General features: G+C 43.3%; 1 pseudogene across 14 annotated transcripts in view; it reads right to left on the minus strand.

Moving 5' to 3' along the window:
• LOC148110501 (thyroid receptor-interacting protein 11 pseudogene) overlaps positions 1-12113 on the minus strand; it is a 74924-nt pseudogene that overhangs the window by 59286 nt on the left and 3525 nt on the right. The window contains exon 2 of one of the 14 annotated variants that reach the window (XR_015727408.1): positions 472-551. The exons of the other annotated variants lie outside the window; for them this stretch is intronic. The product of XR_015727408.1 is annotated as a thyroid receptor-interacting protein 11 pseudogene, transcript variant X4 (transcript). The remainder of the gene's footprint in view (positions 1-471; positions 552-12113) is intronic. 14 annotated transcript variants of the gene reach the window in all.

Genomic DNA, 12113 nt, shown 5'->3' on the forward strand with positions numbered 1-12113 from the left:
CGTACAACCCTCGGAAGCAGCCTATGTGGAAGGCACCGCTTTACAGACAGAGGTCAAGGCTGTTTCCTCAAGCTGTGCAACCTTGCAGGAAACTTCATTCTATTGCTTTTCAAACCTACTTACCCACTTGGACTGCCATCCCTCCCCCAACACTTCAGTTGCGCAAACGGTGTCTGTGTGGATGTGTGTGTGTATTTATATGCAGGGTACGTACATATATACGTACCTACAATGTATATTTATGCAATTGCAAAAATCAATCCGATACTCTTAGCATCGGTTTTCAAGTTTGGAATGTTAACTGCAGGCTGCATACTGGCCTGTAAGATATTGCTCTACCTCTCATTTTTATCGTTGTTCTTTTGCATGGACTAGTCTCAGTTTTTGGTTTCTATTTCTTGTTGGTTTCGTTCTTGGTTATAAATGGAAGGCAGGAAGCAAAGTCTTAAGGGCAATAAACTTTGTACCTACACAGACTTTGAGTCTGTTTTCCTTCTTGTGAGTGCCATTGCTTTCCTCAGCGGATCCACAAGGCCTAAAGTGTTAATCACCTAAGGAAAATACAAAACAAAAGGAAAGAGTTTTGTCAGAGTTTATCACTGACTCAATCTCTTCATAATTAATTGGCCTGTTTAAAACATCCGGTGGAAAAAAGACAGTCTCTTCAACAAATGGCACTGGGAAAACTGGACAGCTACATGCAAAAGAATGAAACTTGACCACTCTCTCACACCATGCACAAAAATAAACTCCAAATGGATGAAAGACCTCGATGTGAGACAGGAATCCATCAAAATCCTAGAGGAGAACATAGGCAGCAACCTCTACGACATCGGCCAAAGCAACCTTTTTCATGACACACCTCGGAAGACAAGAGAAACAAAAGATGAAATGAACTTGTGGGGCTTCATCAAGATAAAAAGCTTCTGCACAGCCAAGGAAACAGTCAAAAAAACTAAGACGCAGCCCACGGAATGGGAGAATATATTTGCAAATGACGCTACAGATAAAAGACTGGTATCCAAGATCTATAAAGAACTTCTCAAACTCAATACGCGAGAAACAAATAAATCACAAAATGGGCAGAAGATATGAACAGACACTTTTCCAATGATGACATACAAATGGCTAACAGACACATGAAAAAATGTTCAAAATCATTAGCCATCAGGGAAATTCAAATCAAAACCACACTAAGATACCACCTTATGCCAGTTAGAATAGCAAAAATTGACAAGGCAAGAAACAACAATTGCTGGAGAGGATGTGGAGAAAGGGGATCCCTCCTACATTGTTGGTGGGAATGCAAGTTGGTACAGCCACTCTGGAAAACAGTGTGGAGGTCCCTTAGAAAGTTAAAAATTGAGCTACCCTATGACCCAGCCATTGCACTACTGGCTATTTACCACAAAGATACAGAAGTAGTGAAGAGAAGGGCCATATGCACCCCAATGTTCACAGCAACATTGTCCACAATAGCTAAATCGTGGAAGGAACCGAGATGTCCTTCAACAGATGACTGGATTAAGAAGTTGTGGTCCATATATACAATGGAATATTACTCAGCTATCAGAAAGAACGAGTTCTCAACATTTGCTGCAACATGGACGGCACTGGAGGAGATAATGCTAAGTGAAATAAGTCAAGCAGAGAAAGACAATTATCATGATTTCTCTCATGTATGGAACAGAAGAACTAGGAAGATCGGTAGGGGAAGAAAGGGTTAAAAAAAAGGGGGATAATCAGAAGGGGGAATGAAGCATGAGAGACTATGGACTATGAGAAACAAACTGAGGGCTTCAGAGGGGAGGGGGTGGGGGAATGGGATAGACTGGTGATGGGTAGTAAGGAGGGCACGTATAGCATGGTGCACTGGGTGTTATATGCAACTAATGAATCATCGAACTTTACATCAGAAACCAGGGATGTACTGTATGGTGACTAACATAACATAATAAAAAAAACTAAGAAAAAAAACAAAACGGGCGCCTGGATGGCTCAGTCAATTGAGTGTCCGACTCTTGATTTCAGCTCAGGTCATGATCTCAGTGTTCAGGCTCCAAGCTCAGTGCAGACTCTGCTTGTCCCTCTTCCTCTCTCCTCCCCACCCACTCTGTCTTTCTGTCTCTGTGTCTCTCTCAAATAAATAAATAAATAAATAAAATATTGAAAAGAAAAAACAACGCTGTGCCTCAATTAACTAAGACTCATAGGCTAACGTTTCCTCCCAATGGAAGCTACTGGGATTGCCTTCTGGCTTCATCTAACAGCCAATTACTTCACAAGGATTAACAGGATATAAAATCTACTCTCTCTGTTGTAAGGAGTCCCTGAATAGTGGGCAAGACGTTAATGGAAAATGAACCAACATTCACAAGAGGGTGAAATAAGGAGAAGTCAATCAGAAAGTTCCACGGTACAATGTCTCATACCTGACTTAAACAAACAAACAATAAAAAAAAAAAAAACAGTTAATACAGAATAGAATAATAGGATGCCATGGACCTGAATAATGCTAACATACTTCTGGAAAAAATAAAACACTTAAGAACATGTATTCTGAATATTTTCTCCCAGCCTGTCTTGCCTGCTCATGTTCTTAGTGTATCTATTTTTCCTTTGTAATTAGTGCTTTTTATGTTCTGTATACAAAACATTTGCCTACCCCAAGGTCATCAAGATACTCTCCCATGTTTTCATACAAAAGTTTTATGGTTCTAGCTTTTCTCTTTTTCAAGATTTATTTGATAGAGAGAGTGTGCACAGGGGAAGGGCCAAAAGTAAAGAATCTCAAGCAGACTCCTCACTGAGCGTGGAGGCTGACACAGGGCTTGATTCGACACGGGGCTTGATCTCATGACCCTGAGATCATGACCTGAGCCAAAATCAAGAGTTGGACTCAAGTGACTGAGCCACCCAGGCGCCCCCTGATTCAGCTTTTATATTTAGGTTTAGGATCCATTCCAAATTAATGTGTGTGTGTCAGAACAAGGTACGGGTCAAGCTCCATTTTCTTTCCACCTGAATATCCAGTTCAAACAGAGTAATTCATTAAAAAGACTTCCTTTCCCTCACTGAACTGACTTGACACTCTGGGCAAAAATCAATCAACAGTACTTGTGTTTGGTCTATTTTTGGACTCTCTATTCTGTTCATTGATCTATCTTTATGCCGAAGACTTTGATTACTGTGGCTTTGCTATAAGTCTTAAAATTCAGCAGGAATAAGCATTCTTCAACTGTGTTCTTTTGAAGACTATTTTGGCTATTCCAGACCCTTTGCCTTTCCATATACATTTTAGAATCAATCTGGTCATTTCTTCTAAAAAAGATGGCTACAAGTTTGACTGGGATTGCATTGTTTGCATGAATCAAGTGGTGGAGAACAGAAATCCTGATGACAGCAAATCTTCCGATGCATAAACAAAGCATATCTCCCATTTATTTCAGTCTTCTTGAATTCTTCCCAACAATGTTTTATTTTTTCTGTGTAAAGGTGTTTCATGTCTTTCTTGAGACTTATTCTTAGCCAGTTTGGTTTTCTGCTGTTGTTTTTGTTTTCTAAGTAGGTTCCACACCCAGCATGGAGACCAATGCAGGCCTTGAACTCACAACCCTGAGTTCAAGACCTGAGCTGAGATCAAAAGTCAGATGATTCATCGACTGAGCCACCCAGTCACCCCAAAAACTTTACTTTTTTTTTTTTAAGATTTTATTTATTTATTCGACAGAGACAGAGACAGCTAGCGAGAGAGGGAACACAAGCAGGGGGAGTGGGAGAGGAAGAAGCAGGCTCATAGCGGAGGAGCCTGATGTGGGGCTCGATCCCAGACGCCGGGATCACGCCCCGAGCCGAAGGCAGACGCTTAACCGCTGTGCCACCCAGGCACCCCCACTTTACATTTTTTGATGCTACTGTAAATATTTTAAATTTTCATTTTCTTATACATGTATATTTACAATACATCTACGTGACAAAGAATTCCTATTCAGAATATATCATAAATTCCAATAAGTCAAAACCAAAAACAACAGGAACAGCAAAAATGGGCAAAAGACTTGAACTGACAGTTCACAAAAGATGTACGAATGCCCAATAAACACACAAAAAGGTGCCTAAGATCATTTGTCACCAGGGAAATGTAATGTGAAACCATAATGAGATGCTATCTCACCCTCACTGACAGCACAGAATGTCAACGAGGATGCTGAGCAACTGGGGTGTTACTATATTGCTGGTGGGAAGTGTAAACTGATAAACCACTTTGGAAATTAGTCTAGCAGTTCAATATATCCCCACCCTGTGACTAACCAATCCCATGAAGCAATTTTGAGAGAAATCTAAGACTTCTATAAGAATGTTTATTATAGCCTATTCATAATGACCAAATTATTGGAAACAACAAAATGTCTAATCATCAGTTGAACAGATGAACAAATTGTGGTATAGGCACACTACATACAAAGGAACAAACTATTTTACACTGACAAAGACTCTCTCCTTGACCAAACTCTAGCCAGATTCCTCTGAACCCCCTTCTCGACAAGGCCTCAACCTTGGCTTATCATATGCAGACTGGGCCAAACACTAACATAGTTTCTAACAGCTCAAGACCCCAGCCCTAGGACAACGCCAGTCCCCCTTAGTCCATGACTGAGAAAACTCAAGGCATCTACTGTTTGCTCAGCCAACACTGAAAAGTCTGGCTCCTGTCTCCCAGTGAGTAAATGCAGGTGGTTTCACATGGAACAACGCCTTTCTCACTTTTTGTAATCTTTTACTTCTCTGACTTTATTCACACCTGGCCTTACTCCCTCATTCTCTCTTTAAAATGCCCTCTGTACAAACTGAGTTTGAGTTGAATTCATGCTGGACTCTTTTCCTGATTGCAGGAGTTATTGCTGATTAAAATCTGTCCTCACCACTTAAACTAGGATCTGGCTTTGTTTATCTTTGATAAGTGAACACAGCATGGATAAATCTCAAAGAACACACTGAGTGGAAGAAGACAAAAGAATACATACCATTCAATTCCATTTACACGACCTACAAGATAAGGCAAATCTAATCTACCACAGATTCTGAAATCAGAAAATGACCAGTGGAGGTAAGGAGACTAACTAGAAAGAGATACAAAGGAAACTTCTGGAGTTTCATATACAGTTCATATTTGGTTTTGGTGGTGGGGCACAGATATACAGTTGACACTTGAACAACACAGGGGTTAAGGGTGCTGACACCTGTGCAGTCAAAAATTTTCATTTAACTTTCAACTCCCCAAAAACTTCACTACTAATTGCCTACTGTTGACCAGAAGCCTTACTGATAATATAAACAGTCCATTCACATATATTTTGTATGTTAGATGTATTATATATTGTATTCCTTCAACAAACTAAAGAAAATATTGTGAAAATCATAAAGAAAATATGTTTACAGTACTGCACTATATTTATCAAAAAATCTGCATATAAGTGGACCCATGCAATTCAAACCCATGTTGTTCAAGAGTCAACTGTATACATTTCTTAAAATGCTCATCAAACTGAATAATAAGACCTGAGCATTTCATTTTACAAATTATCTCCTTTTCTCCCCTGCCCTCCCACCTCCATTTGCTTTCTTCCCTTTCACCTCTGTCTCTTAAGAATACTTGAGGTAATTTTTTTCTTTTTCTTTTCTCTCTTTTTTTTTAATAGGCTACACACCCAGCATGGAGACCAACGTGGGGCTTGAACTCAAACCCTGAGATTAAGCCATTCAATCCGACTGAACCACCCAGGCACCCCGACCTAGGGAAATTATAAAGGAAAAAAAAAAAAAAAAGAGCCAAGAGAGATGTAGCTGACCCTCCAAATTCCCCTTTCAATATCCACCTACCCCTTCTTCCTTACTAAGAGGACCCCAATTTTGTTCAAGGTATCAATCTGCCCTGTGAGAAATTCTCCCCTCTCACATGTTCCTGCACCTAGAGGTAGGGCCACATGCTTAGTTCTGGCCAATGACATGTATGTTGAAGTCTACACCACAGGCTTCCTGAAAAGCTATTGCTTTCACAGACTTACACACATACCTTTGGTCAGTGTCCCTTTCTTTTCTTCCTTCCTGCAGTATAGCTGCTCAAATGAACTAAGAAAAGGGTGTTATTCCCTAGTACAAACCTCTTCTTATTCTGAGAAGCAAGCTGTGGGAGCTCTCAATCAATTCACAACTAAGTAACTTTGCCAGTCAAAATGTTCATGCATCAAAATGAAAAAAACAAATTCCAACTGGAAGTGAAGAAGGCAGACACATGGCTGTGTTAAAATATATATAACAATTTAGTATCTAAGTGATGTTTCAAATCCATGGGGGATATGGACCATCACTAGATGTTGTAGGGACCAAAACTGCTACCTTATAACATACAGAATAATAAAAATAGATGAATGGTCTAAGCAGTAGGAGCCCAAACCATAAAAGTGCTAAAAGAAAATGTAGTGATTGAAAATGGTCTTTTAAAGCATTATCCAAAGCCACAAGCCATAAAGTTAGACTGTGAGATTTGGCACCATAAAGATTCAGAATGAAATGTATCATGAAATGTATGGTACAAGCTAAACTGAAAGGCAACAGTTTGAGAGAAAATACTGCAACAAATACAGAGGCAAAGGACTACTATCCTACATATAAAAAGTTCTTACAAATCAATAATAAAAATATAAATACCCAAACAAAAAGACAACAACCCAGTAGGAAAATGATAAGGAGAGAAGGCTCATGTGAAAAAAGTATCACTGACAGTGACCAACTAAAAATGCTCAGTCTTACTACTGATTATAAAAATATAAATTTAAGGGGCACTTGGGTGGCTCAATCGGTTAAGCATCTGACTCTTGATTTTGACTCAGGTCATGATCTCGGGATTGTGGGATCCAGCCCCAGTCAGGTTCTGTGCTCAGTGTGGAATCTGCTTGAGATTGTCTCTCTCCCTCTCCCTCTGGCCCTCCCCTGTGTTCACTCGTGAACAAGTAACTCTTTAAAATATATATTTGTATATCTATAAATATATATTTATATATATAAATTTAAACACATATACAAAATAAATATGTATATATAATAAATATATATTTAGATTTAAATATAAAACATAAACATATATATATATATATAAATTTAAAACAGGCATTATCTTCCCCCCCACCCCCGCATGTTGACAAAAAATTTAAGAGACTGAGAAATACTCTGTGATTAGCATCTTATTTACCATAGGTCAAAACAGAAACTGACATAATCACTCTTGAGGATCATTTTGCAGAAGCTCTTACCCTGAAATCCATCTCACTGGAAAACTCAAACACACATGCAAAAATATGTTCATCACAGCCCGATCTTAATAGCAAAATCATAGCCACCCAAATGACAAACAGAAGAATCATCACGTAAAGTACAACCACACTGTGGAATACAATTCAGCCATTAAAAAACACAAAAAACACTGTATGTACAGTATATTCAAATTAGGCTGAGTGGGAGAAATGTATTTACTTTTGTCATTTAAAAAGTTAATCCTTAAGGAGGGCCAGGTTGCTCAGTCAGGAGAGCATGTGACTCTTGACAGGATTGTGATTTCCAGGGGCGCCTGGGTGGCTCAGTCCTTAAGCGTCTGCCTTCGGCTCAGGGCCTGATCCCTCCCTTGTGGGATCGAGCCCCACATCAGGCTCTTCCTCTGGAAGCCTGCTTCTTCCTCTCCCACTCCCCCTGCTTGTGTTCCCTCTCTCGCTGGCTATCTGTCAAATAAATAAATAAAATCTTTAAAAAAAAAATTGTGATTTCCAGCCCCATGCTGTGTGTAGAGATTACTTAAACATTAAATCTTATGGGGCGCCTGGGTGGCGCAGTCGTTGAAGCGTCTGCCTTCGGCTCAGGGCGTGATCCCGGCGTTCCGGGATCGAGTCCCACATCGGGCTCCTCTGCTGGGAGCCTGCTTCTTCCTCTCCCACTCCCCCTGCCTGTATTCCCTCTCTCGCTGGCTGTCTCTATCTCTGCCAAATAAATAAATAAAATCTTTAAATAAAAAACAAAAACAAAAACATTAAATCTTAAAAAAAAAACTTAACCATTAAAAGAAAAAAAATTAGTATTCTAGATCTCAGACCACTGTTTTTCACAAATATTTGCCAAAATTTAATTTGTTCCTTATGGGAAAAATGGGGTGAGGGGACAAAAAACCCAGAAAATCCATGATTTATTTGACTTTCCTGATGAGCACGTTTGGCTGCCAATTTGTCCTCACCAGAATATTTTCATTCTAAACTGACATGTCTTCTCTGGGGAGGGAAAGCACCAATCCCCACCATCAGAATATTTCAGATCAAAAGTTCAGCCCTGCTCTCTGGGCAGAGCCAGGAAGATGCCATCAGTGAGCTGGAAAGGCCTAGCTAAGCCTTCCAGAAAATGCTACCTCTCCCAAGAGGTGATCCTCTGACCCACTTGCACCTCAAGAGTGACTTTTTTTGATGCAGTTGAAATCAGGTTAACTTCTGGAATTCTCACAATAGAATCTCAGTCTTCCAGCCCCTGGCCTGGTTTCTAAAACACACAGACCACTCAAAACCAGGGAAACAGAACATGGCAATTTTGAGTCCTCATCAGGAAATAGAACCTTGAGCATCTACATTCAGTTCCTCGTCACTCTGCTGGCTGAGGAATACTTCCTAGGGGTCTACAAGGCACGTGGCCCTGAGACACACACGGTCCCTCTTGGCACCATGATTCTCACGGGGGAGACAAACATTAAACAAGATGTCTCCATTGCGATGGGGCTGACTGCCACGAAGAAGATACATAGAGAACAGATAATGGGCTGGACCTTGTCTGCAGGTGTCAGGGGCCGCCGGAGGGAGCCGCATCCAACATGAGCCAGAAGGCTGGGGACCTTCTTTCACTCATCGGCCTCACCCACATCCAATCTGTCAGCACATCCCATCAGCTTTTTCTTCAACATGTACCCAGAACCTGGTCTGTGTTCATCACTTCCACCCCTACCATCCTGATCCAAGCCGGCAGCATCATGTCTTGGAATATTCCAGTAGCCTCCTAATTGATCTCCCTGCTTCCACCCTCACTGTTCTCAACAGAGAAGCTGAAGTGATCCCATAAAACCCAAGTCAGGTCACCTCACTCTTCACTTCAAAATCCCCCAGTGGCCACCACCCCAGGTCCCTAAGACCCCATCTGCTATCTCCTCCTTCTCCCTCACTCTGGCCTCGTCATTCCTGGAACAAGTCAGGCCAGCTCTCTCCACGGAGGCCTTCCTACTCCCCCTTCTCTGCCTGGGACACTGTTCCCACAGACATGCACAGGGCTCACTCCCTCACCACCTGCAAGGCTTTCCCCAACGCTGTCCTCAGGGTGCTTCTCCGGCCATCCCAGCTCAGATGATAAACCCTTCCAGCCCTCCTACAGCATCCAGCACCCCTGACACGCCGGACTGCTTGCCTCTGTGTTCCCTGGCGCTTCTCTCTCTGGAAGAAAGGCTCGCTAACAGCTCCACCATGGTCTGTCTGGGTCACATCTGGAACCACATGAGAACCGAGCCTCCGGCAACTGAGTAGGCATTCAATAAAGAATATGGAGTGACTGCATTCATCTAAGGGAAGATGAGAGCTCATGAGGCAAGGGGGGTGGGGGTAAAAGCATCTTGGGCAGCGGGAGCAGCCAAGCCGCCCCAAGGCCGGCGGGCACACTGGAAGGACTGACCAGATCGTGTAGGGCAGGGAAGGCGAGGGGGAAGCAAGACTGGAGAAGGAGGACGGAGCAGCCTTGCAGACACAGAAGGAACATCTGGGTCTATCTCAAACAGCAACAAGAAGCCAGGAAACTAGGCAGTGACATGATCGAATGGGCCTTCCACAAACCTCTGGCTTCAGGGGGAGACAGGGATTTGGGGGAGGCAGGAGCACCTGGAAGCTCAGCAAGCAGACTGGCAGCATGGCTCAGACCACAAACGACTGTAACTTGGACTGAGAGGGAAGAAGCAGAGGTGGAGAAAAGGACGTAGATTCCAGAAATATTTTTTTTAAAGATTTTATTTTACTTTATTTATTTGACAGAGAGACAGACAGCCAGTGAAGAGAGGGAACACAAGCAGGGGAGTGGGAGAGGAAGAAGAAGGCTCCCAGCAGAGCAGGGAGCCCGATGTGGGGCTCGATCCCAGGACTCTGGGATCACACCCTGAGCCGAAGGCAGACGCTTAACGACTGCGCCACCCAGGCGCCCCAAAATTCCAGAAATATTTAGCAGATAAAGTCACAGGTCTGGGTGAATGATCGCATAAGGGGGTGAGGAAGTAAAAGCAGAGTTCCAAGATGACTCCTCCCTTTTGCACGTGGGAGCTGGAGGACACAGTGGCCCCATTCACGGAGTTGGGGAGTAGCAGTGGCAATGAGGAAAATACAGGAAGGGGATCTCAAGCACACTTTTGGAAAGAATGGGTTTGAGATAATTATGAGACATCGGAATGCAGATTTCCAGTTGGCAGCGGGAGACCCAGGGTTCCGTGAGAAGATCATGAAAAGCAAAGTGAGTCATGCCACACAGTGCAGATTCTCACCTTGCGGCTCATGGGGAATCAAAAGGTTTCCAGGAACACGTAACAGAAGATCTGGGATTCCAAAAGAATCACCCTGGCCAGAGCAGGAGCACGTGGATGGGACAGGGAGCTGGACGTGAAGGACTTGTTGCAACAGAGCAGGTAGGAGAAGGGCCCTGAGCCAGAAAAGGAAAGGGGAACAGACTTTCCCTTGACTTTCCCTTGGTCACCAATGCATCTCCCACAAGGCTGCCGGGGATCCATCTAAAGCAAACGCAGAGCATGTCAGCTCCCCCACTTGAAACCCTTCTACCTCCCGCATTTCGTTATCTGACAACTTCTCCAGAATTCTTGTTGCTACTCACTCCTCGACCCAGTGTCTCGTGCCCCTGACACAGCCCTGTGCTTCAATGTCCAGGCTAGTTTCTTCTACCTGGAAAACACCTATTTGCCTTTTGAAGACTTCCCTCCTCTACTGTGAAGGAAGGAAAAGCAGCGGTGACATCGAGGAGGTCGCCTGGCACCTTGAGCCAGGCTGCACTGCTGGTAGAAGCGGGCCTGGGGCTCACAGGGAGGCCATGTGGTTCTCCTGTTGGACACAAACCATCTCGCAGAATAGCAGCACAACGTGACATAGCCAAGGTGATGAAGGGAGACAAAAAAGGACCACTTCCTCTTGTCCAAACAGACAAAAACCAGGTTGTCATGCCAGGTAGAAAATACCAATCATTCCTCTCTCCCAGCTGATACCAGCAAGTGCCTTCCTTCTGAACGACACCAGTTGTCACACTACTCATACCTCCTTCTAGAAAAGACTGATGGAGCTACCCAATCCCAGAACTGTCTCACCTCCAGTCGGCACGCAGTCTAGAGCACACCTTTGTGTGCTTCTTTGAAGCACACCTGCTTCTTTGAACACTCCCCAAAACATCCACCCAAAGTCCAAATCCTGTAAGTTCTTTCTAACACCCTCTTTCTTATTCACCAGCCCCACAGTTCCCCATGATGTGGGTTTTGCCTCAGGATGAGTAACGAACCCACTGTGTTTAAGGACAGGTGTGCTTCCAGTGGCCTTTCTGGAGGATGCTGACCACTGTCACAGTAGGAAAGGATGGTTCCCTTTTTTAGAGGGACTCCTAGGTGTCCTGGGAGGCCAACTGGCTTTCTTAACGTTATTTTTTAAGGGTTTTATGACTGTAACCTAGGGCGGCAGGCACCAGCCTGACCCACAGCTAGGACATAACTAGGACTCCATAACTGCAACCAAATAATATTCAGAACAGAGGGAAATCAAGAGGTGCCTAGGTGGCCCAGTCGGTTCAGTGTCCAACTTCTGATTTCGGCTCAGGTCATCATCTGAAAGTCCTGAGATTGAGCCCCAAGTTGGGTTCCACACTCAGTGGGGATTCTGCTCAAGATCTCCCCCCCCCCCTTCCATCCTCTTCTGCCCCCGCCCATGCACGCTCTCTCTCTAAAATAAATGAATAAATATAATCTGTAAAATAAATAAATAGTGGAGGGAAATCAGAAGTAGTAA

Source organism: Ursus americanus, chromosome 2 (genome assembly GCF_024610735.1).
Source record: "Ursus americanus isolate L20-20 chromosome 2, mUrsAme1.1.p, whole genome shotgun sequence".
NCBI classification, from domain to species: Eukaryota; Metazoa; Chordata; class Mammalia; order Carnivora; family Ursidae; genus Ursus; species Ursus americanus.